Source organism: Eulemur rufifrons, chromosome 9 (genome assembly GCF_041146395.1).
Source record: "Eulemur rufifrons isolate Redbay chromosome 9, OSU_ERuf_1, whole genome shotgun sequence".
NCBI lineage: Eukaryota > Metazoa > Chordata > Mammalia > Primates > Lemuridae > Eulemur > Eulemur rufifrons.
This window is the reverse complement of record NC_090991.1, coordinates 20,090,917-20,102,965: the sequence shown is the minus strand read 5'-3', so window position 1 is coordinate 20,102,965 and position 12,049 is coordinate 20,090,917. Positions and strand designations below refer to the sequence as shown.

At 43.7% G+C, this 12,049-nt stretch overlaps 1 protein-coding gene and 1 pseudogene across 1 annotated transcript in view; both read left to right on the top strand.

The window, feature by feature from the left end:
- The window catches only part of MYO1D (myosin ID), a 324,487-nt gene that overhangs the window by 261,604 nt on the left and 50,834 nt on the right, over nucleotides 1-12,049 (top strand). The gene's annotated exons all lie outside the window — the stretch shown is intronic.
- On the top strand, nucleotides 9,227-10,100 carry LOC138391955 (keratin, type II cytoskeletal 8 pseudogene; annotated as a pseudogene).

Below are 12,049 nucleotides of genomic sequence, written 5' to 3'. Positions count from 1 at the left end.
GGCCAAGGTATGGGACAGAAGGCACGGAAAAGGCAGGTCCTTCTCAGAGGCTGATCTGGGTGGGGAAGAGTCAGACAATGTGGGTTCAGTTCAGACTGTCAAGCACCTTCTATGCAGGGTGACCACAGGGCCTAGCTTCTAGGTTTATGCCTGTTGCCCCAATGTCATAATTAACAGAGCCGCCTCCTTTAACTCTCAAGAGTGTCCCAGAGAGATGATAAATCCCGTGGTCACCTGATTTATACAACTATGCAGAGGGGGTTGGTAGGTTATATAAATCAAGTGAACTAATCAGATCTGTGTTCTGGAAAGACAGCTCCAGCAGGCATGAGGACAGCAGTTTGCAGAGGCTCCCGACTAGAGACAGAATCTCACCACAGAGAGAGAAGTAGAATTAGACATCACTTGCCTTGAAAACTAACCATATTCTAAACACAGACTTGCCTAAATGTTGGTTATAAGAATGTCTCTGTTTCCAGTTGTAATTATTTGAACTACATTAAGTTGCATAGATGTTCTGAATGTATCTTAGTCTTTTAAGTTCTTAGTAATTTTCAGAAATAAGACTAGCAACCTGTGCACCAACCTGCCTTCTTTTTTTTCTTATAGTATCACAGAGATATAAAGAATATTCTGAGAAATACTTGAGGAAAAAAAAAAACCAAAGACTTTTTTGGGTGAGGAAAGGTCTTAACAAGGCAGAGGAGTTCCAATCAGCCAGGTTTGGGGTCAGAAGTTTGCACGCCCTTTTCTAGGAAGCTGCTGCTGACCATCATTGTGGCATGCCTTTTGCATTGTTTTGCTGGTCTTGCAAACAGGTTTCACCAAGCCACCCACACTTCCCAGCTGTCTTCTCTGAAACTAGCGAATCTGTTTCTGAGATGGATTGGGGTGTAGTCTCTGAGGCCCAAAGCTGAGTTAATTGGACACGGAGACTGAACCTGTAACAGTGGCCTCATTGGCACCACTGAACTAACCGGCCACAGCCTCCCTTACACAAGACACATTCGGTAAAATACATCCTGTAGGTCCTATGTCCTTCTGTGATCACCCACTCCTGGTGTACACGTGCCTCCTTCTGGGGCTGCTTGCACTCGATGACTAAGAATGATGACAGTGGCCAAGTCATTTTGAAGGGGCTGGCCGTGGCTGGAAGCCAAGCTCCTAGCACGTTCATGCTTGAGAAGCAGCACGACACAGCAGAGAGAGCACCGGGTTTGGAGTGAGACTGACCCGCGTTTAAGTCTATCCCTGCTACTTGCTGGACAGGAGACCTCGATGGTTTGCTTCACCTTTGTGTACCTTATTTCCTTGCCAGGAAATGAGGATAACAATGCCTGCTTTACATGGTTGTTAGATTTGGTTTAACCTAGACAAGCACTTAGCACAGGTGTGGCTCATAGTAGATGCTTAGTTGATGGTGGCTAATTCCATTACTGTTGTCCTCATGATTATTACAGAATAGCTTCTGTCCCAGTACATTCATTCATTCATTCCACGTACATTTAGGGGGCACATCTTACTTGCTGAGCAGTGATCTCTGCCCCAGGGGTACAGCCATGAACCCGATAAACAAAGTTCCTGTCCTGAGGATGCTTAGACGAACACTCTCGTCGAGCTCTTATTGTTCCATTTTCTGCTTGATTTGTTAACTTCTGCCACCACCTTCATTTGTTGCCCTTTCCCAGTATCCCCTACCCTCCACCAGAAACTACTGTTTCCTCAGTGGTTTGACCCTATGAACATCCCAGAGGCCAGCAGCCATGTCACCTGCTCCTTTCACATGGCCTCTGGTCCGTAGCAAAGTGGGCTGGGCACACGCTTTGGAATGAAACAGCCCAGCCCTCAGACTTGGCTCCGTCCCTCCCTACCGCAGATGCTGAGCCTCCCTTCCTTGTCTGGGCTGTTGGAAAGATCATACCAATGTGTATCAGAGGCTTGGCACAATGCCTACCTGATTTGGTTTAAAAATTTTTTAAAGAAGAAAGACCAAAAGAGTGAACCTTTTAAAAGTTGCTTTTTAAAGCACTTTTTGGAAGTTTGTATTTGAGGCTTCAAATAGGTAACTAAGTTATTAGAAATGCTCCCTGTGATTAAGACGACAACCACAACTACTGCCATGTTACTGCTGTTAATTGATCCAATTTTGGTTCCAATTAAATGGGCAGAAAAATATTTTCCCAACTGTGGTTGGGCTGAGTTGAATCTCAAGTCATCTCACTCCCCTACCTCAGTGGCTTCTTAAAACAAAGCCTGAAATCATCCCCCAGCCTCCATGGTGCGGCCCATTTTCAGGGGGTTGTGAAGAGTCCATGAAGGGAGGACTGTGTGTGTCTACCAGTCTAGATGCTCAGTAACTGTGTGTTGAATGAATATTTAGGAAGCTGCAGAGGGATTTCTTATTAATGATGTATTCCGTCTTAAATAGAAACACACTCTAAGACAGGCGCATGGAATTGACTTCCAATTCTGGCCTCCCTGTTCAGATGCCACTGGTAACAAAGTCATTACTTGATAGTGTTTACTTGTGAATTAGCTCAGTTCAGTCCTGAATAGACAGGACTAAACAGCCCCACCATCGCTGGCCAGATGAAGACCGGCCACTCTGGGGGGCAGAGGTGGCAGAGCACATGATCGAGGGCTAAGGGTTGAATAGATTCCAAAATCTGAGCATGATCATGTCTTCGGGGTCCAGCGGCTGAGGTTTTAGATACGAGACTGAGGTAGGAGCTGCATCATAAAAGTGTATGGTACCAGGATGCCTTCTGTTGCTACAAAGAAGAATTTTCTCTTCAAAGAACAGGTTTAGCACACGAGAGTATGTATATTCTACTTAATGAAATTATTTCTAGTTGTATACATTATGAAACAGGAAAGGTTATCAAGGATGATGGACTGTTTTATGTAGTTGTGAGATGGGGGATATGTTGTTTCTAGAATGATCACAGATTGTTGTTTGTAACAGTGGCGACAAAATGCAGACAGGCCTGGTTGGGATTCATTCCTATACTCCCCCCTGTAAATGCCACATGGCTTTGAGCCTCAGATGACTCCTTAGAGTAAAGGCTGAAGTTGCAACTACCTAGAAGGGCCTCCATGGCTTTGTATTTGTTATCTCTTGTGGTCAGCGCCACTCTTATTTCATAGCTGTCTGTATATTAATACTCAGTCTGTCTCCTCCACGAAACTGCAAGTTCACTGAGAACAGGGAACATGTCATGGATCCGTATGAATCATCCATAGCACGTAGCACAGGAAGCACTAAACAAATATCAAAGGAGGGAAGGAAAGAAAGCAGGTAGGTAGGAAGGATCAGCGCAGAGGGAAGGGAGGATGTGGGATTCACCCTGGGCTGTACACTACAACACAACACTGACTGTAGAGCCACTTAAAAATTGCTAAGTATAGGGTGTCGGCTTAGAAAGGAAAGGGAGCACGCGCTGACCGAGATATTCCTAAGAGGCACTGTGAAGGAAGCTGATGTCAGCTTCGTAGCCAGACTTTTATGAGTAATTAGAAACTTCAGAGGGAGGGTAAGAAAAATCTGTCTGCTAGTCGACAGTCCCCTTCTCAGCCCATTTGGACCAACACACAAAGGGAAAGGAGCAGAGGGGTGGGAGGATCCACTCTCAGGTAGCCTGGGCTCCGCTCGAGGCCTCCAGGCAGGAGCGCCAGCACCTGCAGGGCCATTGGAAGCCAGTATTGCAATGTGGGCAGTACTTACACAAACCATCTCCTGTGGTCTACGGGCAAGTCGGAGGCAGCAAACTGGCTTCCAGATCCTTACAGATAAAGTTAAGCAAAGCAGATTTGAATCAATTGTTGATATATCTCACTGTCTCTTGCTACTTGCATATTCCCATGTAGCCTTTAGCCCAGCAAGAATTGTAGTAAACCAAGATAAGCATCCTACTTAATCAAAAAGGGGTTTAAAAAAGCAAATCTTTAGTAGCTTATCTTAAGCTGATAGGTAGCAGTTTGAAATGTGACTGAATGCCACTAGTGAAGGGACAGGGTGAGGAATGAGGAAGAGCTGCAGGACGTCCTGCTCCTCCCGTCTGAAGCAGAGCTTCAGTGTATTGCTTAGGGCTGCGTTTGGAGTGTCCCCACTGGCATTCACATGCACCTGCTGAGGCACACACCTGAGCTTTAGGTCAACCTCATCCTCCACCACTTTGTTATGTACTTAGGAATGCCTGCTATACCAAAGAAAATGGATAATTCTAAAAAAAAAATGCACAAGTGATTAGTGAACATGTGGAAAAGAAGTTCAACTTCATTATTTTTTTTTTTTTTTTTTTTGAGACAGAGTCTCACTCTGTTGCCCGAGCTAGAGTGAGTGCCGTGGCATCAGTCTAGCTCACAGCAACCTCAAACTCCTGGGCTTAAGCGATCCTCCTGCCTCAGCCTCCCGAGTAGCTGGGACTACAGGCATGCGCCACCATGCCTGGCTAATTTTTTGTATATATATATTTTAGTTGTCCATATAATTTCTTTCTATTTTTAGTAGAGACGGGGTCTCACTCTTGCTCAGGCTGGTCTCGAACTCCTGACCTCGAGCGATCCACCCGCCTCAGCCTCCCAGAGTGCTAGGATTACAGGCGTGAGCCACCGCGCCCGGCCTCAACTTCATTATTAATCAAAGGTATCTGAACAAAACAAAAAGATACTATTTTTCCTTCAAGTCAGTGTAGTTTAGTAATATTCTACATTGGTGAAAATGCAGTAAGATTCTGCATTGATATATTGCTGCTTAGAGGTAATTGATACAAATCTGGAAAACCATTTGAAACTATGAATCTAAAGTCTTTCAAATGACCTTGCCCTTAAAAAGACAAAGGAAATATTATAAAATGTTAATTGTAATTATTTCAAAGATTATGTCATATATTTAGAGTCATAGGGGGAAAAAATTACTAGTTTTTTAATGCTCAAATAATTTGCCCTAACAATTTCCCTTTGAGAAATATGCCCTGAGTAAATAATAATTAGAAGTGTCAGCAAAACTTTATATGTAAAGATGCATAGAACAATTATTTTAAAATAGTGAAAAACTAGGCCGGGTACAGTGGCTCACACCTGTAATCCTAGCACTTTGGGAGGCCAAGGCAGGAAGATCATTTGAGGCCAGGAGTTCGAGGCCAGCCTGAGCAACATAGTGAGACTCCTTCTCTACAAAAAATTTTAAAAAAATTAGCCAGGCACTGTGGTATGTGCCTGCAGTCCCAGCTACTTGTGAAGCTAAAGCAGGAAAATCAGGAGTTTGGCAGGAGTTTGAAGTTGCAGTGAGCTATGACAATGCCATTTCATGTTAGCCCAAGTAACAGAGTGAGACCCTGTCTCAAAAAAAGTAAATAAATAAAAATAAAAATAGTGAAAAACTGGAAACAATCTAAACAATAGAAGAATATATAAGTAGTTAACAGTAGAAATTTTGAAATGATGAAATTTTTGAAGCTTATCTTAAACTTTCTGATGTCAAAGGAAAGTACTTATGATAAAACAAGTTTTTTTTAAAAGTATGTCATATTATATTCAAATTGTGGTCACAATTTTGAAAAAAACATACACTAAAAGAAAGACTAAAAGAAAATATGCCAAAATGGTTTGTTCTGGATGCTTTTATTTTTACTTCTTTGGACTTTTCTTTGTTTTCCAGCTTTACTTCAATGAGGATGTATTGCTTGATAATCAAGGAAAAATTGAAAGAAAAAATAATTTGAACTCTTTCTGGCAAAAGTTAATTACTAAAAGTATATGTAAAATATTAATGCTACTATGTTAATATACCAAAATATTAACAATCTCTAGATGGTAAGATAGCATTATGGGTAAAATTTTGTTTCTTCTTCTTTACAACTTTTTACCACTTTCCAAATTTTCTACAGTGAACATGCACAAATTTTAGAATTAGGAAAAAAAAGTTGGAAAAAAATGAAAGCCAAAAAGAACTTATAATATGTGTAGAACTTATAATGGGACTGAGTTAGTGACAGAGATTATATATGTTAGTTTGCTCATATACATTTTCAAAAACATACCTTTTCTCTGAGAGATTCACTAGCTAATTTCGAGAGTCAGAATTTTTAATTTTAGGTATAAAAGTTTTGCATCAGGGACCATTTATTTTGGTTGTCTCTGGGTATTGAATCTTTTTTAATTCAGATGTCTGCATAGCATGTGCTTCTTTCTCACATGGAATGTTACTTACTGTCTCAGTTGGCTTTGTCTCAGTGGTGCTTATAAACCCTGGACACTGTATCTCTGATGGCCTGCCATAGCCAGGTGAATGGCATATTTATACAAAAGGAAGGGACTAGGTTAGTCCCCAAAACATTTACTATTTTAACATCGGGCATATTCAGTTTGTCACAGCTTTTTGCAGTTAAATGAGGGTTACTATAGGATAACTACTCTGCCACTACATGACATTGATAAACACAAAATATGACACTGAAAAGCCAAGAATGACTTCATTTAAAGGTTTGTGGCCGGGAATGGATGAAATGTATTTAAATTTGAAGAAATGGATGGTAGGTGATATCAATGAAAAGTAAAAGGGAGTAAAGAGTGTTGGGGTGGAATACCGAACTGTGGTAGAGCATTAATGGTAACAAGGTGTTGTAGAAACTGCGAGGGGGTTTCAGCCTTGGTTCATTGGCTCATCCCACAAAGGTCCAGTCATTGAGACGATGGGGATTGCCAAGGAAGAAAGGAATTTTTAATACTATAGATGTCTCGTCGGGAGAATGGGAGAGGCTGCCCCAGATCTGTCTTTCCAATTAATGGAGATCATGGGCTTTTACAGGAGGAGCCATGTGCCTTGGGGCAGGTCGTGGTGTAACCAACAAGGTGCTGAGTGCTTTGGGGGCGGATTGAGGGGCAGGTGAATCTTGGCATCCTGAAGTCTGTCAGGGACCTTCAGAATCTCAACTCCTTTATCTTACAGAAAATCCACCATTTCTGGGAAATAACTCAGAGTTCAAGTAGCTAAGGGAGAGGATTATAAAAAACATCTAGGGGTCATTAAAAACATATAGAGGTCATTGACATTTGTTCTTGGGGCCGGTTACAAAAGCATATGAGAAAAACAATCTGAACTTCAGACAAACAATTGAGTTCCCTATTGTACATGGGTTACAGGTATGTGACTTTTTTTTTTCACCTTTTTTATACACCTTTTTTATTCTTTTCTTTAAAGAATATCCCCTAACAAGCAAAGGGCAGGAAATTTAAGATCCCGTTCAGTAATTTAGAAACCCTTGAAAGACAATTTGGTTCATAATAAAAAGATAAGTAGCTAAATGGCCTTCTGCCATTAAATCTCAGTTTGCTAATGTATAAAAAGGAAATAATACCTGACCAGCCTGAGGATCAAATTAAGATTGTGTGTGTGTGTAAGAAAGAGTGCAAGCATACCCACAAGCATACATTCTGAGATACTTGGCAAACACATGCAGATAATAATAAAAATAGTTAACATTTATCTAGTTCTCAGCCCATGCTAGCCTATATTTAACATATTCTGTACATATGTTAACTCATTTAACCTCACAACTCTAGAAGTTGGATCCTCTTATCCCCATTCTGTAGCTGGAGAAATTGAGGCATGGAGGGAGGTTCAGTAAACTGCTCAGGATCACAGCTAGTTAGTGATGGACAACAGCCCCGCAGTCTGGCTCCAGCGCCGCAGCCAGCCCCCAGCGTCTTGTGCCTAGACTGTACTGCTTCTCAGATGAGAGGCGCTGGTATTACTCACAGCAGCAGAGTGAAATATTTAGAACGGAAGCACATTTTAAAATAGAAAATGAGAGGGGCAGAAGAGATGGACCTTGTTAATGACCTCTATTTCCTTTCATCTCCATGGGAAGTCATTCCATAGCAAAACCGGGGAGAATTGTGGAGGAGGCCTTCTTCTCTTGAAAAGAAAAGACATTTCTGGGCTCTCCTATTGTCTGCGGTTGTGTTATCTGACAATGAGCCCTCGGCAGGGAGAGTGGTTTGTTTGCTGTTTTCAAACCACAGGTGTGAGCATGTGATGATAGCAGCACATTGCTTATTTTCTGTTTATCCTGCAGCGAAAAAGCACTAATATAATGTGCTTCTGTAAGGTGTGAAGTAAAACATTTTTGCTTAAACTTCAAAGAACGCTCTTCACTTTCGAGAGCAGAGTCTCTTCCCTTGCTGCTCTGTCTCCAGTTAAACGTTAACTGTCTGGTGTCCATCTACTCTCTACCTGGTCATGCTCAGAAAAAACTGTTCCTGGTGGGCCTAGGCGCTCAGACGTTGGAACTTACTCTCGAGATCAGGAGGGCCCCGCCTCTCAGAGTGTTTCTGTTCCTTGTCCCTTAGCTGCCCATACAGGTAAAACGTCCTAAACGAGACCAGAGGTGGGCAAACTTTGACCCACAAGCCAAATCTGGCCTACCACTGAGATCGTTTTGCATTTTTACATGTTTAGGGGGAAAAAATTAAAAGAAGAATATTTTGTGACACATGAAAATTATGTAAAATTCAAATGATGTCCATAAGTAAAATTTTATGGGAATACGGCCATACCCATTCATTTATGTCCACACTGCAGTGGCCAGATTGAGTAGTTACAACACAGACTGGCCCACAAAGCTGAAATATCCGCTGTCTGTCCCCTTACAGAAAGTTTGCCGACCCCTGAGCTAGAGCAACGGAGCACCTCAGGCCCCTCCCAGCTTGGCCACCTTTACCAGAGATATGCTGAGGCTGTGAGCGGGAAGCTAATGTCATTTCACTGAATAACAACTGCAGTTTGCCCCACAAGTCACTGACCATTCTCCACATGCATCATGGTTTTAAGCTGCCTCAGTTGGGGTGATTTGTCTACATTATTTGTCTGTAAAATATTTGAGATCTCGAGGAACACCAAGCCACATTGTAAAAGAAACAAACGTCATCAAGCTACAGGTTCCACGAGGAGCCTATTCCCTTAGATTAAGGAATTTAGCATAATTCAGTTTCTGACAGACCCAAAACACTGTAATATTCCTAATACCCCTTCTGTTAATTCCATGGTCTTAATGTTAGATTTGCTACTGTCCATTTTTTTATTTGAAACTCAAGAATTAGTTGCTAACTAGTTGCTAAAATTCATTTTAAAACTTCATTGAAACACGCTTGAAGCTCTGATTCGGGCGCGGGGGGGGGTGGGTAAGGGCAATATACATAATCTAAACTTTTGTACCCCTATAATATGCTGAAATTAACAAAAAAGAACAAGTACGAGGATGAGATCAACCAGCAGAGGTGGAGAATGAACGTCCTCATCAAGAAGGACGTTGGATGTCGCTTACGAACAAGGCCGAGCTGGAGTCTCGCCTGCAAGGGCTGACTGACAGATCACCTTCCTCAGGCAGCTGTATGGAAAGGAGATCCGGGAGCTGCAGTCCCAGATCTCAGACACAGCTGTGGTCCTGTCCGCGGACAACAGCCGCTCCCTAGCCATGGACGGCATCTCTGCCGAGGTCTGCGCCCAGTGTGAGGAGATGGCCAACCACAGCCAGGGCGAGGCTGGGGGCATGTACCAGACCAAGTATGCGGAGCTGGAGGCGCTGACTTGGAAGCGTGGGGACAGAGGTTTCATCAGCCAGCTCCAGGCTGAGACTGAGATCCTCAAAGGCCAGAGGGCTTCTCTGGAGGCCGGCACGGTGGATGCTGAGCAGCACAGGGACCTGGCAGTTAAGGACACCAGCGCCAAGCTGGCGGAGCTGGAGGCTGCCCTGCAGTGAGCCGAGCAGGATGCGACACGGCAGCTGCACGAGTACCAGGAGGTGATGAACGTCAAGCGGGCCCTGGACATGGAGATGGCCACCTACTGCGAGCTGCTGGAGGGCGTGGAGAGCCAGCTGGAGTCTCGGATACAGAACATGAGTGTCCACTCGCAGACCACCAGTGGCCTCACAACCTCTGGCCTCAAGTATGGCCTGAGCTCCTTCCAGCCCAGCTTTGGCTCTGCTGGGGGCTCCAGCTCCTTCAGCCGCACCAGCTCCCCCAGGGCCGTGGTTGTGAAGATGAAGACCCACGATGGGAAGCTGGGGCCTGAGTCCTCTGATGTCATTCCCAAGTGAATGGCCACTGCCACCCCTCCCAACCTATCCCCTCCCATGGCTGCCACAGAACCTGTGGGGGAGGCAGCTGTGCTGGGAGAGTAGGGAACAGGAGGCCCACCTGAGGCTCAGCCCCAGCCCTCAGCCCACCCTTGGGGGAGTTTACTGCCTGAGGTACCCCCCCTTGCCCGTGCCCCCAACTAAAAACCAGTTAATTTGTTGTTTCCAAAATAAAGCCTCAGCTGGCTCTGCCAACCCTAAAATAAAATAAAAGGAGGTGACATCTTTTCATAGAGTGGTGGGAGAAGCCAAGTGAAGAGGTGACACTTCAGCTAAGCCTTGGAAGATGAAAAGGAGCTGGTCCTATGAAGACCAACCGAGGTAGGAAGAATGGCTGGTGCAAAGGCCCTGAGGCAGAGGAGAACTTGGTGTGCTGGAAGAATTGGAAGACCAGGAGTTGGAGAGACAGACGTTGAGATAGATGAGGAGGGAGAGGCATGATATCACACTCGAGGGTCTGGCACAACATGACTTGTTAGTGGACGTGCAGGTGACCCAGTAGGGGACAAATGCAGGATTCCAGTCAGGGAGAGCATTCTGGAAAACGAGGAGGAGCCAGATTGTCACAGGCTTAGTAGATCAGGCCAAGGGATTTGGGTTTTATCCAGTAGATAACAGGCAGCCAAAACAGAGGGGAATTTTGTGTTTCCAGTTAAAAATACTTTTTCTGACAACAAAAGTAACTCTATTTGTGAAAATTTTGGGATATATACACAAGTACATTGTAGAAAAAATCTGGAAACATATATTCAAACCATTGTTTACATTTTTATATCTTCTTTGCATACAGATATATGTATAGTTTTCCAAAGATGAGATTTTTCTGTACCTTCTATTTTATAATTGCTATTTCACTTAACAATATAGAGCAAACATTCTGAAAATGTCTTCCTGTGTCACTATTCTTTTCCAGTGAAGCTTTTAATACCTGTGTGGTATTTCATGCTAAAAATCAACTAACATTTATTTAACCAACCCCTGTGGTTGAGCACCTGGAATGTTTCCAGTTTTTAGCATTATAAAGAGTGCTGTGATAATTATCCTTACAGGGCTGTATTTATTCATGTCCATAATTGTTTCCTTAGGAATTCCTAGAAACAGAATTGTGGGGTCAAAGGGTATATGTTTTTCAAGGTTTTTAACACATATTTCTGGATTAGCTTCCTGAAAGCTTGTACCAGCCAAATATGAGTGTGCCCCATACCCCTAATTACTCACTTGGCACTGGATTTAATTTGCCAGTCTGACAAAGAAAAAAACTTCACATACCCATTGTTTTTGTCTATATTTCTTTTTTTTTTTTTTTTTTTTTTTGAGACAGAGTCTCACTTTGTTGCCCAGGCTAGAGTGAGTGCCGTGGCATCAGCCTAGCTCACAGCAACCTCAAACTCCTGGGCTCAAGCGATCCTCCTGTCTCAGCCTCCCGAGTAGTTGGGACTACAGGCGTGCACCACCATGCCCGGCTAATTTTTTCTATATATATTTTTAGCTGTCCATATAATTTCTTTCTATTTTTAGTAGAGATGGGGTCTCGCTCTTGCTCAGGCTGGTCTTGAACTCCTGAGCTCAAACGATCCGCCCACCTCGGCCTCCCAGAGTGCTAGGATTACAGGCGTGAGCCACCGCGCCCGGCCTATATTTCTTTTTTTGAGACAGAGTCTCGCTCTGTCACCCCGGGTAGAATGCAGTGGCGTCATCATAGCTCACTGTAATCTCCAACTCCTGGCTTCAAGCGATCCTCCTGCCTCAGCCTCCCGAGTAGCTGGGACTACAGGCTCGCACCATGACACCTGGTTAATTTTTCTATTTTTATTAGAGATGGGTCTCGCTCTTGCTCAGGCTGGTCTCGAACCCCTGAGCTCAAGAGATCCTCCAGCCTTGGCCTCCCAGAGTACTAGGATTACAGGCCA